The sequence below is a fragment of the Gasterosteus aculeatus genome, chromosome 12, assembly GCF_964276395.1.
Source record: "Gasterosteus aculeatus chromosome 12, fGasAcu3.hap1.1, whole genome shotgun sequence".
NCBI classification, from domain to species: domain Eukaryota; kingdom Metazoa; phylum Chordata; class Actinopteri; order Perciformes; family Gasterosteidae; genus Gasterosteus; species Gasterosteus aculeatus.
This window is the reverse complement of record NC_135700.1, coordinates 515,098-533,343: the sequence shown is the minus strand read 5'-3', so window position 1 is coordinate 533,343 and position 18,246 is coordinate 515,098. Positions and strand designations below refer to the sequence as shown.

At 36.5% G+C, this 18,246-nt stretch overlaps 32 non-coding genes across 32 annotated transcripts; all 32 read right to left on the bottom strand.

Annotated features, from left to right (window-relative positions):
* Positions 1-252: 252 nt before the first annotated feature.
* Positions 253-393, bottom strand: LOC144385409 (U4 spliceosomal RNA). The gene has a single exon (XR_013451670.1). It is a non-coding gene; the product is annotated as a U4 spliceosomal RNA (small nuclear RNA).
* A 303-nt stretch (positions 394-696) lies between these two features.
* LOC144385408 (U4 spliceosomal RNA) lies at positions 697-837 on the bottom strand. Its single transcript, XR_013451669.1, has one exon. It is a non-coding gene; the product is annotated as a U4 spliceosomal RNA (small nuclear RNA).
* Positions 838-1,321: 484 nt separating this feature from the next.
* On the bottom strand, positions 1,322-1,462 carry LOC144385407 (U4 spliceosomal RNA). Its single transcript, XR_013451668.1, has one exon. It is a non-coding gene; the product is annotated as a U4 spliceosomal RNA (small nuclear RNA).
* Positions 1,463-1,766: 304 nt separating this feature from the next.
* LOC144385580 (U4 spliceosomal RNA) lies at positions 1,767-1,907 on the bottom strand. The gene has a single exon (XR_013451841.1). It is a non-coding gene; the product is annotated as a U4 spliceosomal RNA (small nuclear RNA).
* A 304-nt stretch (positions 1,908-2,211) lies between these two features.
* Positions 2,212-2,352, bottom strand: LOC144385406 (U4 spliceosomal RNA). Its single transcript, XR_013451667.1, has one exon. It is a non-coding gene; the product is annotated as a U4 spliceosomal RNA (small nuclear RNA).
* A 485-nt stretch (positions 2,353-2,837) lies between these two features.
* LOC144385405 (U4 spliceosomal RNA) lies at positions 2,838-2,978 on the bottom strand. Its single transcript, XR_013451666.1, has one exon. It is a non-coding gene; the product is annotated as a U4 spliceosomal RNA (small nuclear RNA).
* A 484-nt stretch (positions 2,979-3,462) lies between these two features.
* LOC144385404 (U4 spliceosomal RNA) lies at positions 3,463-3,603 on the bottom strand. The gene has a single exon (XR_013451665.1). It is a non-coding gene; the product is annotated as a U4 spliceosomal RNA (small nuclear RNA).
* A 485-nt stretch (positions 3,604-4,088) lies between these two features.
* On the bottom strand, positions 4,089-4,229 carry LOC144385403 (U4 spliceosomal RNA). The gene has a single exon (XR_013451664.1). It is a non-coding gene; the product is annotated as a U4 spliceosomal RNA (small nuclear RNA).
* A 303-nt stretch (positions 4,230-4,532) lies between these two features.
* Positions 4,533-4,673, bottom strand: LOC144385402 (U4 spliceosomal RNA). The gene has a single exon (XR_013451663.1). It is a non-coding gene; the product is annotated as a U4 spliceosomal RNA (small nuclear RNA).
* Positions 4,674-5,157: 484 nt separating this feature from the next.
* Positions 5,158-5,298, bottom strand: LOC144385401 (U4 spliceosomal RNA). The gene has a single exon (XR_013451662.1). It is a non-coding gene; the product is annotated as a U4 spliceosomal RNA (small nuclear RNA).
* Positions 5,299-5,601: 303 nt separating this feature from the next.
* On the bottom strand, positions 5,602-5,742 carry LOC144385400 (U4 spliceosomal RNA). The gene has a single exon (XR_013451661.1). It is a non-coding gene; the product is annotated as a U4 spliceosomal RNA (small nuclear RNA).
* Positions 5,743-6,227: 485 nt separating this feature from the next.
* On the bottom strand, positions 6,228-6,368 carry LOC144385399 (U4 spliceosomal RNA). The gene has a single exon (XR_013451660.1). It is a non-coding gene; the product is annotated as a U4 spliceosomal RNA (small nuclear RNA).
* A 303-nt stretch (positions 6,369-6,671) lies between these two features.
* On the bottom strand, positions 6,672-6,812 carry LOC144385398 (U4 spliceosomal RNA). The gene has a single exon (XR_013451659.1). It is a non-coding gene; the product is annotated as a U4 spliceosomal RNA (small nuclear RNA).
* A 485-nt stretch (positions 6,813-7,297) lies between these two features.
* Positions 7,298-7,438, bottom strand: LOC144385397 (U4 spliceosomal RNA). The gene has a single exon (XR_013451658.1). It is a non-coding gene; the product is annotated as a U4 spliceosomal RNA (small nuclear RNA).
* Positions 7,439-7,741: 303 nt separating this feature from the next.
* LOC144385396 (U4 spliceosomal RNA) lies at positions 7,742-7,882 on the bottom strand. The gene has a single exon (XR_013451657.1). It is a non-coding gene; the product is annotated as a U4 spliceosomal RNA (small nuclear RNA).
* A 485-nt stretch (positions 7,883-8,367) lies between these two features.
* Positions 8,368-8,508, bottom strand: LOC144385573 (U4 spliceosomal RNA). Its single transcript, XR_013451834.1, has one exon. It is a non-coding gene; the product is annotated as a U4 spliceosomal RNA (small nuclear RNA).
* Positions 8,509-8,811: 303 nt separating this feature from the next.
* LOC144385395 (U4 spliceosomal RNA) lies at positions 8,812-8,952 on the bottom strand. The gene has a single exon (XR_013451656.1). It is a non-coding gene; the product is annotated as a U4 spliceosomal RNA (small nuclear RNA).
* A 485-nt stretch (positions 8,953-9,437) lies between these two features.
* LOC144385394 (U4 spliceosomal RNA) lies at positions 9,438-9,578 on the bottom strand. The gene has a single exon (XR_013451655.1). It is a non-coding gene; the product is annotated as a U4 spliceosomal RNA (small nuclear RNA).
* Positions 9,579-9,890: 312 nt separating this feature from the next.
* Positions 9,891-10,031, bottom strand: LOC144385393 (U4 spliceosomal RNA). Its single transcript, XR_013451654.1, has one exon. It is a non-coding gene; the product is annotated as a U4 spliceosomal RNA (small nuclear RNA).
* A 485-nt stretch (positions 10,032-10,516) lies between these two features.
* LOC144385392 (U4 spliceosomal RNA) lies at positions 10,517-10,657 on the bottom strand. The gene has a single exon (XR_013451653.1). It is a non-coding gene; the product is annotated as a U4 spliceosomal RNA (small nuclear RNA).
* A 312-nt stretch (positions 10,658-10,969) lies between these two features.
* Positions 10,970-11,110, bottom strand: LOC144385391 (U4 spliceosomal RNA). The gene has a single exon (XR_013451652.1). It is a non-coding gene; the product is annotated as a U4 spliceosomal RNA (small nuclear RNA).
* Positions 11,111-11,595: 485 nt separating this feature from the next.
* Positions 11,596-11,736, bottom strand: LOC144385390 (U4 spliceosomal RNA). Its single transcript, XR_013451651.1, has one exon. It is a non-coding gene; the product is annotated as a U4 spliceosomal RNA (small nuclear RNA).
* A 485-nt stretch (positions 11,737-12,221) lies between these two features.
* On the bottom strand, positions 12,222-12,362 carry LOC144385389 (U4 spliceosomal RNA). Its single transcript, XR_013451650.1, has one exon. It is a non-coding gene; the product is annotated as a U4 spliceosomal RNA (small nuclear RNA).
* Positions 12,363-12,838: 476 nt separating this feature from the next.
* Positions 12,839-12,979, bottom strand: LOC144385388 (U4 spliceosomal RNA). Its single transcript, XR_013451649.1, has one exon. It is a non-coding gene; the product is annotated as a U4 spliceosomal RNA (small nuclear RNA).
* Positions 12,980-13,464: 485 nt separating this feature from the next.
* On the bottom strand, positions 13,465-13,605 carry LOC144385387 (U4 spliceosomal RNA). The gene has a single exon (XR_013451648.1). It is a non-coding gene; the product is annotated as a U4 spliceosomal RNA (small nuclear RNA).
* Positions 13,606-14,081: 476 nt separating this feature from the next.
* On the bottom strand, positions 14,082-14,222 carry LOC144385386 (U4 spliceosomal RNA). The gene has a single exon (XR_013451647.1). It is a non-coding gene; the product is annotated as a U4 spliceosomal RNA (small nuclear RNA).
* A 476-nt stretch (positions 14,223-14,698) lies between these two features.
* LOC144385385 (U4 spliceosomal RNA) lies at positions 14,699-14,839 on the bottom strand. Its single transcript, XR_013451646.1, has one exon. It is a non-coding gene; the product is annotated as a U4 spliceosomal RNA (small nuclear RNA).
* Positions 14,840-15,315: 476 nt separating this feature from the next.
* LOC144385384 (U4 spliceosomal RNA) lies at positions 15,316-15,456 on the bottom strand. Its single transcript, XR_013451645.1, has one exon. It is a non-coding gene; the product is annotated as a U4 spliceosomal RNA (small nuclear RNA).
* Positions 15,457-15,941: 485 nt separating this feature from the next.
* LOC144385383 (U4 spliceosomal RNA) lies at positions 15,942-16,082 on the bottom strand. Its single transcript, XR_013451644.1, has one exon. It is a non-coding gene; the product is annotated as a U4 spliceosomal RNA (small nuclear RNA).
* A 485-nt stretch (positions 16,083-16,567) lies between these two features.
* LOC144385578 (U4 spliceosomal RNA) lies at positions 16,568-16,708 on the bottom strand. Its single transcript, XR_013451839.1, has one exon. It is a non-coding gene; the product is annotated as a U4 spliceosomal RNA (small nuclear RNA).
* Positions 16,709-17,193: 485 nt separating this feature from the next.
* On the bottom strand, positions 17,194-17,334 carry LOC144385382 (U4 spliceosomal RNA). The gene has a single exon (XR_013451643.1). It is a non-coding gene; the product is annotated as a U4 spliceosomal RNA (small nuclear RNA).
* Positions 17,335-17,819: 485 nt separating this feature from the next.
* On the bottom strand, positions 17,820-17,960 carry LOC144385381 (U4 spliceosomal RNA). Its single transcript, XR_013451642.1, has one exon. It is a non-coding gene; the product is annotated as a U4 spliceosomal RNA (small nuclear RNA).
* Between the last annotated feature and the right edge of the window lie 286 nt (positions 17,961-18,246).

Sequence of the window (18,246 nt, the reverse complement as noted above, 5' to 3'; positions counted from 1 at the left end):
GACAGAACACTACAGCACAATTTTGGAAACTCATTTTCTGTTTATTTGAGAGCGATAAACCTCATGTCGATTAAAGTTTACCATTGACATAAAATGCGACGTCTCCGTGACAACCAATGAATAAGGAATTTGACAAGATTTCTAAAGATGTTAAAAAAAATCTAAAATTGTAGAGAGAACACTAGACAACAACTTAAGAAGCTCATTTTTCGCGATGTCGAATTCAGCTTACTATTGACATATCATCTGAAGTCTCCTTAGAGACTAACAAAAATTGCCTCAGCTGACTATATTTCAAGTCATCTTTGGCGGGTATTGGGTTAAAGTTTTCAACCAGCAATAATCACGTCTCAGTAAACTTCATAGACTATGAAATTGCCTCTGCAAAAGGATGCCTATGGCTACAAAAGTATCAACCAGTACCTGGTGTAACACTCCTGAAACAAATGGTGCATTTTTCTAACCTTACAGCATGGAACCACGCCCAGTCCATATTATTGCTGGATATGGCAACAAAGTATCCTTAGTACTATCAACGTTAAGAGCCTACCGTGACAAACAATCAATTTGGAATTTGACAAGATTTCTAAAGATGTTAAAACAAATCTAAAATTGTAGAGAGAACACTAGACAACAACTTAAGATCTCATTTTTCGCGATGTCGAATTCAGCTTACTATTGACATATCATCTGAAGTCTCCTTAGAGACTAACAAAAATTGCCTCAGCTGACTATATTTCAAGTCATCTTTGGCGGGTATTGGGTTAAAGTTTTCAACCAGCAATAATCACGTCTCAGTAAACTTCATAGACTATGAAATTGCCTCTGCAAAAGGATGCCTATGGCTACAAAAGTATCAACCAGTACCTGGTGTAACACTCCTGAAACAAATGGTGCATTTCTCTAACCTTACAGCATGGAACCACGCCCAGTCCATGTTATGAGAGTTATTGCTGGATATGGCAACAAAGTATCCTTAGTACTATCAACGTTAAGAGCCTACCGTGACAAACAATCAATTTGGAATTTGAGGAGTTTTATAAAGATGTTAGAAGAAATCTAAAATTGTTGACAGAACACTACAGCACAATTTTGGAAACTCATTTTCTGTTTATTTGAGAGCGATAAACCTCATGTCGATTAAAGTTTACCATTGACATAAAATGCGACGTCTCCGTGACAACCAATGAATAAGGAATTTGACAAGATTTCTAAAGATGTTTAAAAAAATCTAAAATTGTAGAGAGAACACTGACAACAACTTAAGAAGCTCATTTTTCGCGATGTCGAATTCAGCTTACTATTGACATATCATCTGAAGTCTCCTTAGAGACTAACAAAAATTGCCTCAGCTGACTATATTTCAAGTCATCTTTGGCGGGTATTGGGTTAAAGTTTTCAACCAGCAATAATCACGTCTCAGTAAACTTCATAGACTATGAAATTGCCTCTGCAAAAGGATGCCTATGGCTACAAAAGTATCAACCAGTACCTGGTGTAACACTCCTGAAACAAATGGTGCATTTTTCTAACCTTACAGCATGGAACCACGCCCAGTCCATATTATTGCTGGATATGGCAACAAAGTATCCTTAGTACTATCAACGTTAAGAGCCTACCGTGACAAACAATCAATTTGGAATTTGACAAGATTTCTAAAGATGTTAAAACAAATCTAAAATTGTAGAGAGAACACTAGACAACAACTTAAGAAGCTCATTTTTCGCGATGTCGAATTCAGCTTACTATTGACATATCATCTGAAGTCTTCTTATAGACTAACAAAAATTGCCTCAGCTGACTATATTTCAAGTCATCTTTGGCGGGTATTGGGTTAAAGTTTTCAACCAGCAATAATCACGTCTCAGTAAACTTCATAGACTATGAAATTGCCTCTGCAAAAGGATGCCTATGGCTACAAAAGTATCAACCAGTACCTGGTGTAACACTCCTGAAACAAATGGTGCATTTTTCTAACCTTACAGCATGGAACCACGCCCAGTCCATATTATTGCTGGATATGGCAACAAAGTATCCTTAGTACTATCAACGTTAAGAGCCTACCGTGACAAACAATCAATTTGGAATTTGACAAGATTTCTAAAGATGTTAAAACAAATCTAAAATTGTAGAGAGAACACTAGACAACAACTTAAGAAGCTCATTTTTCGCGATGTCGAATTCAGCTTACTATTGACATATCATCTGAAGTCTCCTTAGAGACTAACAAAAATTGCCTCAGCTGACTATATTTCAAGTCATCTTTGGCGGGTATTGGGTTAAAGTTTTCAACCAGCAATAATCACGTCTCAGTAAACTTCATAGACTATGAAATTGCCTCTGCAAAAGGATGCCTATGGCTACAAAAGTATCAACCAGTACCTGGTGTAACACTCCTGAAACAAATGGTGCATTTCTCTAACCTTACAGCATGGAACCACGCCCAGTCCATGTTATGAGAGTTATTGCTGGATATGGCAACAAAGTATCCTTAGTACTATCAACGTTAAGAGCCTACCGTGACAAACAATCAATTTGGAATTTGAAGAGTTTTCTAAAGATGTTAGAAGAAATCTAAAATTGTTGACAGAACACTACAGCACAATTTTGGAAACTCATTTTCTGTTTATTTGAGAGCGATAAACCTCATGTCGATTAAAGTTTACCATTGACATAAAATGCGACGTCTCCGTGACAACCAATGAATAAGGAATTTGACAAGATTTCTAAAGATGTTAAAAAAAATCTAAAATTGTAGAGAGAACACTAGACAACAACTTAAGAAGCTCATTTTCCGCGATGTCGAATTCAGCTTACTATTGACATATCATCTGAAGTCTCCTTAGAGACTAACAAAAATTGCCTCAGCTGACTATATTTCAAGTCATCTTTGGCGGGTATTGGGTTAAAGTTTTCAACCAGCAATAATCACGTCTCAGTAAACTTCATAGACTATGAAATTGCCTCTGCAAAAGGATGCCTATGGCTACAAAAGTATCAACCAGTACCTGGTGTAACACTCCTGAAACAAATGGTGCATTTCTCTAACCTTACAGCATGGAACCACGCCCAGTCCATGTTATGAGAGTTATTGCTGGATATGGCAACAAAGTATCCTTAGTACTATCAACGTTAAGAGCCTACCGTGACAAACAATCAATTTGGAATTTGAGGAGTTTTATAAAGATGTTAGAAGAAATCTAAAATTGTTGACAGAACACTACAGCACAATTTTGGAAACTCATTTTCTGTTTATTTGAGAGCGATAAACCTCATGTCGATTAAAGTTTACCATTGACATAAAATGCGACGTCTCCGTGACAACCAATGAATAAGGAATTTGACAAGATTTCTAAAGATGTTAAAAAAATCTAAAATTGTAGAGAGAACACTAGACAACAACTTAAGAAGCTCATTTTCCGCGATGTCGAATTCAGCTTACTATTGACATATCATCTGAAGTCTCCTTAGAGACTAACAAAAATTGCCTCAGCTGACTATATTTCAAGTCATCTTTGGCGGGTATTGGGTTAAAGTTTTCAACCAGCAATAATCACGTCTCAGTAAACTTCATAGACTATGAAATTGCCTCTGCAAAAGGATGCCTATGGCTACAAAAGTATCAACCAGTACCTGGTGTAACACTCCTGAAACAAATGGTGCATTTCTCTAACCTTACAGCATGGAACCACGCCCAGTCCATGTTATGAGAGTTATTGCTGGATATGGCAACAAAGTATCCTTAGTACTATCAACGTTAAGAGCCTACCGTGACAAACAATCAATTTGGAATTTGAGGAGTTTTATAAAGATGTTAGAAGAAATCTAAAATTGTTGACAGAACACTACAGCACAATTTTGGAAACTCATTTTCTGTTTATTTGAGAGCGATAAACCTCATGTCGATTAAAGTTTACCATTGACATAAAATGCGACGTCTCCGTGACAACCAATGAATAAGGAATTTGACAAGATTTCTAAAGATGTTAAAAAAAATCTAAAATTGTAGAGAGAACACTAGACAACAACTTAAGAAGCTCATTTTTCGCGATGTCGAATTCAGCTTACTATTGACATATCATCTGAAGTCTCCTTAGAGACTAACAAAAATTGCCTCAGCTGACTATATTTCAAGTCATCTTTGGCGGGTATTGGGTTAAAGTTTTCAACCAGCAATAATCACGTCTCAGTAAACTTCATAGACTATGAAATTGCCTCTGCAAAAGGATGCCTATGGCTACAAAAGTATCAACCAGTACCTGGTGTAACACTCCTGAAACAAATGGTGCATTTTTCTAACCTTACAGCATGGAACCACGCCCAGTCCATATTATTGCTGGATATGGCAACAAAGTATCCTTAGTACTATCAACGTTAAGAGCCTACCGTGACAAACAATCAATTTGGAATTTGACAAGATTTCTAAAGATGTTAAAACAAATCTAAAATTGTAGAGAGAACACTAGACAACAACTTAAGATCTCATTTTTCGCGATGTCGAATTCAGCTTACTATTGACATATCATCTGAAGTCTCCTTAGAGACTAACAAAAATTGCCTCAGCTGACTATATTTCAAGTCATCTTTGGCGGGTATTGGGTTAAAGTTTTCAACCAGCAATAATCACGTCTCAGTAAACTTCATAGACTATGAAATTGCCTCTGCAAAAGGATGCCTATGGCTACAAAAGTATCAACCAGTACCTGGTGTAACACTCCTGAAACAAATGGTGCATTTCTCTAACCTTACAGCATGGAACCACGCCCAGTCCATGTTATGAGAGTTATTGCTGGATATGGCAACAAAGTATCCTTAGTACTATCAACGTTAAGAGCCTACCGTGACAAACAATCAATTTGGAATTTGAGGAGTTTTATAAAGATGTTAGAAGAAATCTAAAATTGTTGACAGAACACTACAGCACAATTTTGGAAACTCATTTTCTGTTTATTTGAGAGCGATAAACCTCATGTCGATTAAAGTTTACCATTGACATAAAATGCGACGTCTCCGTGACAACCAATGAATAAGGAATTTGACAAGATTTCTAAAGATGTTTAAAAAAATCTAAAATTGTAGAGAGAACACTGACAACAACTTAAGAAGCTCATTTTTCGCGATGTCGAATTCAGCTTACTATTGACATATCATCTGAAGTCTCCTTAGAGACTAACAAAAATTGCCTCAGCTGACTATATTTCAAGTCATCTTTGGCGGGTATTGGGTTAAAGTTTTCAACCAGCAATAATCACGTCTCAGTAAACTTCATAGACTATGAAATTGCCTCTGCAAAAGGATGCCTATGGCTACAAAAGTATCAACCAGTACCTGGTGTAACACTCCTGAAACAAATGGTGCATTTTTCTAACCTTACAGCATGGAACCACGCCCAGTCCATATTATTGCTGGATATGGCAACAAAGTATCCTTAGTACTATCAACGTTAAGAGCCTACCGTGACAAACAATCAATTTGGAATTTGACAAGATTTCTAAAGATGTTAAAACAAATCTAAAATTGTAGAGAGAACACTAGACAACAACTTAAGATCTCATTTTTCGCGATGTCGAATTCAGCTTACTATTGACATATCATCTGAAGTCTCCTTAGAGACTAACAAAAATTGCCTCAGCTGACTATATTTCAAGTCATCTTTGGCGGGTATTGGGTTAAAGTTTTCAACCAGCAATAATCACGTCTCAGTAAACTTCATAGACTATGAAATTGCCTCTGCAAAAGGATGCCTATGGCTACAAAAGTATCAACCAGTACCTGGTGTAACACTCCTGAAACAAATGGTGCATTTCTCTAACCTTACAGCATGGAACCACGCCCAGTCCATGTTATGAGAGTTATTGCTGGATATGGCAACAAAGTATCCTTAGTACTATCAACGTTAAGAGCCTACCGTGACAAACAATCAATTTGGAATTTGAGGAGTTTTATAAAGATGTTAGAAGAAATCTAAAATTGTTGACAGAACACTACAGCACAATTTTGGAAACTCATTTTCTGTTTATTTGAGAGCGATAAACCTCATGTCGATTAAAGTTTACCATTGACATAGAATGCGACGTCTCCGTGACAACCAATGAATAAGGAATTTGACAAGATTTCTAAAGATGTTTAAAAAAATCTAAAATTGTAGAGAGAACACTAGACAACAACTTAAGAAGCTCATTTTTCGCGATGTCGAATTCAGCTTACTATTGACATATCATCTGAAGTCTCCTTAGAGACTAACAAAAATTGCCTCAGCTGACTATATTTCAAGTCATCTTTGGCGGGTATTGGGTTAAAGTTTTCAACCAGCAATAATCACGTCTCAGTAAACTTCATAGACTATGAAATTGCCTCTGCAAAAGGATGCCTATGGCTACAAAAGTATCAACCAGTACCTGGTGTAACACTCCTGAAACAAATGGTGCATTTTTCTAACCTTACAGCATGGAACCACGCCCAGTCCATATTATTGCTGGATATGGCAACAAAGTATCCTTAGTACTATCAACGTTAAGAGCCTACCGTGACAAACAATCAATTTGGAATTTGACAAGATTTCTAAAGATGTTAAAACAAATCTAAAATTGTAGAGAGAACACTAGACAACAACTTAAGATCTCATTTTTCGCGATGTCAAATTCAGCTTACTATTGACATATCATCTGAAGTCTCCTTAGAGACTAACAAAAATTGCCTCAGCTGACTATATTTCAAGTCATCTTTGGCGGGTATTGGGTTAAAGTTTTCAACCAGCAATAATCACGTCTCAGTAAACTTCATAGACTATGAAATTGCCTCTGCAAAAGGATGCCTATGGCTACAAAAGTATCAACCAGTACCTGGTGTAACACTCCTGAAACAAATGGTGCATTTCTCTAACCTTACAGCATGGAACCACGCCCAGTCCATGTTATGAGAGTTATTGCTGGATATGGCAACAAAGTATCCTTAGTACTATCAACGTTAAGAGCCTACCGTGACAAACAATCAATTTGGAATTTGAGGAGTTTTATAAAGATGTTAGAAGAAATCTAAAATTGTTGACAGAACACTACAGCACAATTTTGGAAACTCATTTTCTGTTTATTTGAGAGCGATAAACCTCATGTCGATTAAAGTTTACCATTGACATAAAATGCGACGTCTCCGTGACAACCAATGAATAAGGAATTTGACAAGATTTCTAAAGATGTTTAAAAAAATCTAAAATTGTAGAGAGAACACTAGACAACAACTTAAGAAGCTCATTTTTCGCGATGTCGAATTCAGCTTACTATTGACATATCATCTGAAGTCTCCTTAGAGACTAACAAAAATTGCCTCAGCTGACTATATTTCAAGTCATCTTTGGCGGGTATTGGGTTAAAGTTTTCAACCAGCAATAATCACGTCTCAGTAAACTTCATAGACTATGAAATTGCCTCTGCAAAAGGATGCCTATGGCTACAAAAGTATCAACCAGTACCTGGTGTAACACTCCTGAAACAAATGGTGCATTTTTCTAACCTTACAGCATGGAACCACGCCCAGTCCATATTATTGCTGGATATGGCAACAAAGTATCCTTAGTACTATCAACGTTAAGAGCCTACCGTGACAAACAATCAATTTGGAATTTGACAAGATTTCTAAAGATGTTAAAACAAATCTAAAATTGTAGAGAGAACACTAGACAACGACTTAAGATCTCATTTTTCGCGATGTCGAATTCAGCTTACTATTGACATATCATCTGAAGTCTCCTTAGAGACTAACAAAAATTGCCTCAGCTGACTATATTTCAAGTCATCTTTGGCGGGTATTGGGTTAAAGTTTTCAACCAGCAATAATCACGTCTCAGTAAACTTCATAGACTATGAAATTGCCTCTGCAAAAGGATGCCTATGGCTACAAAAGTATCAACCAGTACCTGGTGTAACACTCCTGAAACAAATGGTGCATTTCTCTAACCTTACAGCATGGAACCACGCCCAGTCCATGTTATGAGAGTTATTGCTGGATATGGCAACAAAGTATCCTTAGTACTATCAACGTTAAGAGCCTACCGTGACAAACAATCAATTTGGAATTTGAGGAGTTTTATAAAGATGTTAGAAGAAATCTAAAATTGTTGACAGAACACTACAGCACAATTTTGGAAACTCATTTTCTGTTTATTTGAGAGCGATAAACCTCATGTCGATTAAAGTTTACCATTGACATAAAATGCGACGTCTCCGTGACAACCAATGAATAAGGAATTTGACAAGATTTCTAAAGATGTTTAAAAAAATCTAAAATTGTAGAGAGAACACTAGACAACAACTTAAGAAGCTCATTTTTCGCGATGTCGAATTCAGCTTACTATTGACATATCATCTGAAGTCTCCTTAGAGACTAACAAAAATTGCCTCAGCTGACTATATTTCAAGTCATCTTTGGCGGGCATTGGGTTAAAGTTTTCAACCAGCAATAATCACGTCTCAGTAAACTTCATAGACTATGAAATTGCCTCTGCAAAAGGATGCCTATGGCTACAAAAGTATCAACCAGTACCTGGTGTAACACTCCTGAAACAAATGGTGCATTTTTCTAACCTTACAGCATGGAACCACGCCCAGTCCATATTATTGCTGGATATGGCAACAAAGTATCCTTAGTACTATCAACGTTAAGAGCCTACCGTGACAAACAATCAATTTGGAATTTGACAAGATTTCTAAAGATGTTAAAACAAATCTAAAATTGTAGAGAGAACACTAGACAACAACTTAAGATCTCATTTTTCGTGATGTCGAATTCAGCTTACTATTGACATATCATCTGAAGTCTCCTTAGAGACTAACAAAAATTGCCTCAGCTGACTATATTTCAAGTCATCTTTGGCGGGTATTGGGTTAAAGTTTTCAACCAGCAATAATCACGTCTCAGTAAACTTCATAGACTATGAAATTGCCTCTGCAAAAGGATGCCTATGGCTACAAAAGTATCAACCAGTACCTGGTGTAACACTCCTGAAACAAATGGTGCATTTCTCTAACCTTACAGCATGGAACCACGCCCAGTCCATGTTATGAGAGTTATTGCTGGATATGGCAACAAAGTATCCTTAGTACTATCAACGTTAAGAGCCTACCGTGACAAACAATCAATTTGGAATTTGAGGAGTTTTATAAAGATGTTAGAAGAAATCTAAAATTGTTGACAGAACACTACAGCACAATTTTGGAAACTCATTTTCTGTTTATTTGAGAGCGATAAACCTCATGTCGATTAAAGTTTACCATTGACATAAAATGCGACGTCTCCGTGACAACCAATGAATAAGGAATTTGACAAGATTTCTAAAGATGTTAAAAAAAATCTAAAATTGTAGAGAGAACACTAGACAACAACTTAAGAAGCTCATTTTTCGCGATGTCGAATTCAGCTTACTATTGACATATCATCTGAAGTCTCCTTAGAGACTAACAAAAATTGCCTCAGCTGACTATATTTCAAGTCATCTTTGGCGGGTATTGGGTTAAAGTTTTCAACCAGCAATAATCACGTCTCAGTAAACTTCATAGACTATGAAATTGCCTCTGCAAAAGGATGCCTATGGCTACAAAAGTATCAACCAGTACCTGGTGTAACACTCCTGAAACAAATGGTGCATTTCTCTAACCTTACAGCATGGAACCACGCCCAGTCCATGTTATGAGAGTTATTGCTGGATATGGCAACAAAGTATCCTTAGTACTATCAACGTTAAGAGCCTACCGTGACAAACAATCAATTTGGAATTTGACAAGATTTCTAAAGATGTTAAAACAAATCTAAAATTGTAGAGAGAACACTAGACAACAACTTAAGATCTCATTTTTCGCGATGTCGAATTCAGCTTACTATTGACATATCATCTGAAGTCTCCTTAGAGACTAACAAAAATTGCCTCAGCTGACTATATTTCAAGTCATCTTTGGCGGGTATTGGGTTAAAGTTTTCAACCAGCAATAATCACGTCTCAGTAAACTTCATAGACTATGAAATTGCCTCTGCAAAAGGATGCCTATGGCTACAAAAGTATCAACCAGTACCTGGTGTAACACTCCTGAAACAAATGGTGCATTTCTCTAACCTTACAGCATGGAACCACGCCCAGTCCATGTTATGAGAGTTATTGCTGGATATGGCAACAAAGTATCCTTAGTACTATCAACGTTAAGAGCCTACCGTGACAAACAATCAATTTGGAATTTGAGGAGTTTTATAAAGATGTTAGAAGAAATCTAAAATTGTTGACAGAACACTACAGCACAATTTTGGAAACTCATTTTCTGTTTATTTGAGAGCGATACCCCTCATGTCGATTAAAGTTTACCATTGACATAAAATGTGACGTCTCCGTGACAACCAATGAATAAGGAATTTGACAAGATTTCTAAAGATGTTAAAACAAATCTAAAATTGTAGAGAGAACACTAGACAACAACTTAAGAAGCTCATTTTTCGCGATGTCGAATTCAGCTTACTATTGACATATCATCTGAAGTCTCCTTAGAGACTAACAAAAATTGCCTCAGCTGACTATATTTCAAGTCATCTTTGGCGGGTATTGGGTTAAAGTTTTCAACCAGCAATAATCACGTCTCAGTAAACTTCATAGACTATGAAATTGCCTCTGCAAAAGGATGCCTATGGCTACAAAAGTATCAACCAGTACCTGGTGTAACACTCCTGAAACAAATGGTGCATTTCTCTAACCTTACAGCATGGAACCACGCCCAGTCCATGTTATGAGAGTTATTGCTGGATATGGCAACAAAGTATCCTTAGTACTATCAACGTTAAGAGCCTACCGTGACAAACAATCAATTTGGAATTTGACAAGATTTCTAAAGATGTTAAAACAAATCTAAAATTGTAGAGAGAACACTAGACAACAACTTAAGATCTCATTTTTCGCGATGTCGAATTCAGCTTACTATTGACATATCATCTGAAGTCTCCTTAGAGACTAACAAAAATTGCCTCAGCTGACTATATTTCAAGTCATCTTTGGCGGGTATTGGGTTAAAGTTTTCAACCAGCAATAATCACGTCTCAGTAAACTTCATAGACTATGAAATTGCCTCTGCAAAAGGATGCCTATGGCTACAAAAGTATCAACCAGTACCTGGTGTAACACTCCTGAAACAAATGGTGCATTTCTCTAACCTTACAGCATGGAACCACGCCCAGTCCATGTTATGAGAGTTATTGCTGGATATGGCAACAAAGTATCCTTAGTACTATCAACGTTAAGAGCCTACCGTGACAAACAATCAATTTGGAATTTGAGGAGTTTTATAAAGATGTTAGAAGAAATCTAAAATTGTTGACAGAACACTACAGCACAATTTTGGAAACTCATTTTCTGTTTATTTGAGAGCGATACCCCTCATGTCGATTAAAGTTTACCATTGACATAAAATGTGACGTCTCCGTGACAACCAATGAATAAGGAATTTGACAAGATTTCTAAAGATGTTAAAACAAATCTAAAATTGTAGAGAGAACACTAGACAACAACTTAAGAAGCTCATTTTTCGCGATGTCGAATTCAGCTTACTATTGACATATCATCTGAAGTCTCCTTAGAGACTAACAAAAATTGCCTCAGCTGACTATATTTCAAGTCATCTTTGGCGGGTATTGGGTTAAAGTTTTCAACCAGCAATAATCACGTCTCAGTAAACTTCATAGACTATGAAATTGCCTCTGCAAAAGGATGCCTATGGCTACAAAAGTATCAACCAGTACCTGGTGTAACACTCCTGAAACAAATGGTGCATTTCTCTAACCTTACAGCATGGAACCACGCCCAGTCCATGTTATGAGAGTTATTGCTGGATATGGCAACAAAGTATCCTTAGTACTATCAACGTTAAGAGCCTACCGTGACAAACAATCAATTTGGAATTTGAGGAGTTTTATAAAGATGTTAGAAGAAATCTAAAATTGTTGACAGAACACTACAGCACAATTTTGGAAACTCATTTTCTGTTTATTTGAGAGCGATACCCCTCATGTCGATTAAAGTTTACCATTGACATAAAATGCGACGTCTCCGTGACAACCAATGAATAAGGAATTTGACAAGATTTCTAAAGATGTTAAAACAAATCTAAAATTGTAGAGAGAACACTAGACAACAACTTAAGAAGCTCATTTTTCGCGATGTCGAATTCAGCTTACTATTGACATATCATCTGAAGTCTCCTTAGAGACTAACAAAAATTGCCTCAGCTGACTATATTTCAAGTCATCTTTGGCGGGTATTGGGTTAAAGTTTTCAACCAGCAATAATCACGTCTCAGTAAACTTCATAGACTATGAAATTGCCTCTGCAAAAGGATGCCTATGGCTACAAAAGTATCAACCAGTACCTGGTGTAACACTCCTGAAACAAATGGTGCATTTCTCTAACCTTACAGCATGGAACCACGCCCAGTCCATATTATTGCTGGATATGGCAACAAAGTATCCTTAGTACTATCAACGTTAAGAGCCTACCGTGACAAACAATCAATTTGGAATTTGAGGAGTTTTATAAAGATGTTAGAAGAAATCTAAAATTGTTGACAGAACACTACAGCACAATTTTGGAAACTCATTTTCTGTTTATTTGAGAGCGATAAACCTCATGTCGATTAAAGTTTACCATTGACATAAAATGTGACGTCTCCGTGACAACCAATGAATAAGGAATTGGACAAGATTTCTAAAGATGTTAAAAAAAATCTAAAATTGTAGAGAGAACACTAGACAACAACTTAAGAAGCTCATTTTTCGCGATGTCGAATTCAGCTTACTATTGACATATCATCTGAAGTCTCCTTAGAGACTAACAAAAATTGCCTCAGCTGACTATATTTCAAGTCATCTTTGGCGGGTATTGGGTTAAAGTTTTCAACCAGCAATAATCACGTCTCAGTAAACTTCATAGACTATGAAATTGCCTCTGCAAAAGGATGCCTATGGCTACAAAAGTATCAACCAGTACCTGGTGTAACACTCCTGAAACAAATGGTGCATTTCTCTAACCTTACAGCATGGAACCACGCCCAGTCCATGTTATGAGAGTTATTGCTGGATATGGCAACAAAGTATCCTTAGTACTATCAACGTTAAGAGCCTACCGTGACAAACAATCAATTTGGAATTTGAGGAGTTTTATAAAGATGTTAGAAGAAATCTAAAATTGTTGACAGAACACTACAGCACAATTTTGGAAACTCATTTTCTGTTTATTTGAGAGCGATAAACCTCATGTCGATTAAAGTTTACCATTGACATAAAATGCGACGTCTCCGTGACAACCAATGAATAAGGAATTTGACAAGATTTCTAAAGATGTTAAAAAAAATCTAAAATTGTAGAGAGAACACTAGACAACAACTTAAGAAGCTCATTTTTCGCGATGTCGAATTCAGCTTACTATTGACATATCATCTGAAGTCTCCTTAGAGACTAACAAAAATTGCCTCAGCTGACTATATTTCAAGTCATCTTTGGCGGGTATTGGGTTAAAGTTTTCAACCAGCAATAATCACGTCTCAGTAAACTTCATAGACTATGAAATTGCCTCTGCAAAAGGATGCCTATGGCTACAAAAGTATCAACCAGTACCTGGTGTAACACTCCTGAAACAAATGGTGCATTTTTCTAACCTTACAGCATGGAACCACGCCCAGTCCATATTATTGCTGGATATGGCAACAAAGTATCCTTAGTACTATCAACGTTAAGAGCCTACCGTGACAAACAATCAATTTGGAATTTGAGGAGTTTTATAAAGATGTTAGAAGAAATCTAAAATTGTTGACAGAACACTACAGCACAATTTTGGAAACTCATTTTCTGTTTATTTGAGAGCGATAAACCTCATGTCGATTAAAGTTTACCATTGACATAAAATGCGACGTCTCCGTGACAACCAATGAATAAGGAATTTGACAAGATTTCTAAAGATGTTAAAAAAAATCTAAAATTGTAGAGAGAACACTAGACAACAACTTAAGAAGCTCATTTTTCGCGATGTCGAATTCAGCTTACTATTGACATATCATCTGAAGTCTCCTTAGAGACTAACAAAAATTGCCTCAGCTGACTATATTTCAAGTCATCTTTGGCGGGTATTGGGTTAAAGTTTTCAACCAGCAATAATCACGTCTCAGTAAACTTCATAGACTATGAAATTGCCTCTGCAAAAGGATGCCTATGGCTACAAAAGTATCAACCAGTACCTGGTGTAACACTCCTGAAACAAATGGTGCATTTCTCTAACCTTACAGCATGGAACCACGCCCAGTCCATATTATTGCTGGATATGGCAACAAAGTATCCTTAGTACTATCAACGTTAAGAGCCTACCGTGACAAACAATCAATTTGGAATTTGAGGAGTTTTCTAAAGATGTTAGAAGAAATCTAAAATTGTTGACAGAACACTACAGCACAATTTTGGAAACTCATTTTCTGTTTATTTGAGAGCGATAAACCTCATGTCGATTAAAGTTTACCATTGACATAAAATGCGACGTCTCCGTGACAACCAATGAATAAGGAATTTGACAAGATTTCTAAAGATGTTAAAAAAAATCTAAAATTGTAGAGAGAACACTAGACAACAACTTAAGAAGCTCATTTTTCGCGATGTCGAATTCAGCTTACTATTGACATATCATCTGAAGTCTCCTTAGAGACTAACAAAAATTGCCTCAGCTGACTATATTTCAAGTCATCTTTGGCGGGTATTGGGTTAAAGTTTTCAACCAGCAATAATCACGTCTCAGTAAACTTCATAGACTATGAAATTGCCTCTGCAAAAGGATGCCTATGGCTACAAAAGTATCAACCAGTACCTGGTGTAACACTCCTGAAACAAATGGTGCATTTCTCTAACCTTACAGCATGGAACCACGCCCAGTCCATATTATTGCTGGATATGGCAACAAAGTATCCTTAGTACTATCAACGTTAAGAGCCTACCGTGACAAACAATCAATTTGGAATTTGAGGAGTTTTATAAAGATGTTAGAAGAAATCTAAAATTGTTGACAGAACACTACAGCACAATTTTGGAAACTCATTTTCTGTTTATTTGAGAGCGATAAACCTCATGTCGATTAAAGTTTACCATTGACATAAAATGCGACGTCTCCGTGACAACCAATGAATAAGGAATTTGACAAGATTTCTAAAGATGTTAAAAAAAATCTAAAATTGTAGAGAGAACACTAGACAACAACTTAAGAAGCTCATTTTTCGCGATGTCGAATTCAGCTTACTATTGACATATCATCTGAAGTCTCCTTAGAGACTAACAAAAATTGCCTCAGCTGACTATATTTCAAGTCATCTTTGGCGGGTATTGGGTTAAAGTTTTCAACCAGCAATAATCACGTCTCAGTAAACTTCATAGACTATGAAATTGCCTCTGCAAAAGGATGCCTATGGCTACAAAAGTATCAACCAGTACCTGGTGTAACACTCCTGAAACAAATGGTGCATTTCTCTAACCTTACAGCATGGAACCACGCCCAGTCCATGTTATGAGAGTTATTGCTGGATATGGCAACAAAGTATCCTTAGTACTATCAACGTTAAGAGCCTACCGTGACAAACAATCAATTTGGAATTTGAGGAGTTTTATAAAGATGTTAGAAGAAATCTAAAATTGTTGACAGAACACTACAGCACAATTTTGGAAACTCATTTTCTGTTTATTTGAGAGCGATAAACCTCATGTCGATTAAAGTTTACCATTGACATAAAATGCGACGTCTCCGTGACAACCAATGAATAAGGAATTTGACAAGATTTCTAAAGATGTTAAAAAAAATCTAAAATTGTAGAGAGAACACTAGACAACAACTTAAGAAGCTCATTTTTCGCGATGTCGAATTCAGCTTACTATTGACATATCATCTGAAGTCTCCTTAGAGACTAACAAAAATTGCCTCAGCTGACTATATTTCAAGTCATCTTTGGCGGGTATTGGGTTAAAGTTTTCAACCAGCAATAATCACGTCTCAGTAAACTTCATAGACTATGAAATTGCCTCTGCAAAAGGATGCCTATGGCTACAAAAGTATCAACCAGTACCTGGTGTAACACTCCTGAAACAAATGGTGCATTTCTCTAACCTTACAGCATGGAACCACGCCCAGTCCATGTTATGAGAGTTATTGCTGGATATGGCAACAAAGTATCCTTAGTACTATCAACGTTAAGAGCCTACCGTGACAAACAATCAATTTGGAATTTGAGGAGTTTTCTAAAGATGTTAGAAGAAATCTAAAATTGTTGACAGAACACTACAGCACAATTTTGGAAACTCATTTTCTGTTTATTTGAGAGCGATAAACCTCATGTCGATTAAAGTTTACCATTGACATAAAATGCGACGTCTCCGTGACAACCAATGAATAAGGAATTTGACAAGATTTCTAAAGATGTTAAAAAAAATCTAAAATTGTAGAGAGAACACTAGACAACAACTTAAGAAGCTCATTTTTCGCGATGTCGAATTCAGCTTACTATTGACATATCATCTGAAGTCTCCTTAGAGACTAACAAAAATTGCCTCAGCTGACTATATTTCAAGTCATCTTTGGCTGGTATTGGGTTAAAGTTTTCAACCAGCAATAATCACGTCTCAGTAAACTTCATAGACTATGAAATTGCCTCTGCAAAAGGATGCCTATGGCTACAAAAGTATCAACCAGTACCTGGTGTAACACTCCTGAAACAAATGGTGCATTTCTCTAACCTTACAGCATGGAACCACGCCCAGTCCATGTTATGAGAGTTATTGCTGGATATGGCAACAAAGTATCCTTAGTACTATCAACGTTAAGAGCCTACCGTGACAAACAATCAATTTGGAATTTGAGGAGTTTTATAAAGATGTTAGAAGAAATCTAAAATTGTTGACAGAACACTACAGCACAATTTTGGAAACTCATTTTCTGTTTATTTGAGAGCGATAAACCTCATGTCGATTAAAGTTTACCATTGACATAAAATGCGACGTCTCCGTGACAACCAATGAATAAGGAATTTGACAAGATTTCTAAAGATGTTAAAAAAAATCTAAAATTGTAGAGAGAACACTAGACAACAACTTAAGAAGCTCATTTTTCGCGATGTCGAATTCAGCTTACTATTGACATATCATCTGAAGTCTCCTTAGAGACTAACAAAAATTGCCTCAGCTGACTATATTTCAAGTCATCTTTGGCGGGTATTGGGTTAAAGTTTTCAACCAGCAATAATCACGTCTCAGTAAACTTCATAGACTATGAAATTGCCTCTGCAAAAGGATGCCTATGGCTACAAAAGTATCAACCAGTACCTGGTGTAACACTCCTGAAACAAATGGTGCATTTCTCTAACCTTACAGCATGGAACCACGCCCAGTCCATGTTATGAGAGTTATTGCTGGATATGGCAACAAAGTATCCTTAGTACTATCAACGTTAAGAGCCTACCGTGACAAACAATCAATTTGGAATTTGAGGAGTTTTATAAAGATGTTAGAAGAAATCTAAAATTGTTGACAGAACACTACAGCACAATTTTGGAAACTCATTTTCTGTTTATTTGAGAGCGATAAACCTCATGTCGATTAAAGTTTACCATTGACATGAAATGCGACGTCTCCGTGACAACCAATGAATAAGGAATTTGACAAGATTTCTAAAGATGTTAAAAAAAATCTAAAATTGTAGAGAGAACACTAGACAACAACTTAAGAAGCTCATTTTTCGCGATGTCGAATTCGGCTTACTATTGACATATCATCTGAAGTCTCCTTAGAGACTAACAAAAATTGCCTCAGCTGACTATATTTCAAGTCATCTTTGGCGGGTATTGGGTTAAAGTTTTCAACCAGCAATAATCACGTCTCAGTAAACTTCATAGACTATGAAATTGCCTCTGCAAAAGGATGCCTATGGCTACAAAAGTATCAACCAGTACCTGGTGTAACACTCCTGAAACAAATGGTGCATTTCTCTAACCTTACAGCATGGAACCACGCCCAGTCCATATTATTGCTGGATATGGCAACAAAGTATCCTTAGTACTATCAACGTTAAGAGCCTACCGTGACAAACAATCAATTTGGAATTTGAGGAGTTTTATAAAGATGTTAGAAGAAATCTAAAATTGTTGACAGAACACTACAGCACAATTTTGGAAACTCATTTTCTGTTTATTTGAGAGCGATAAACCT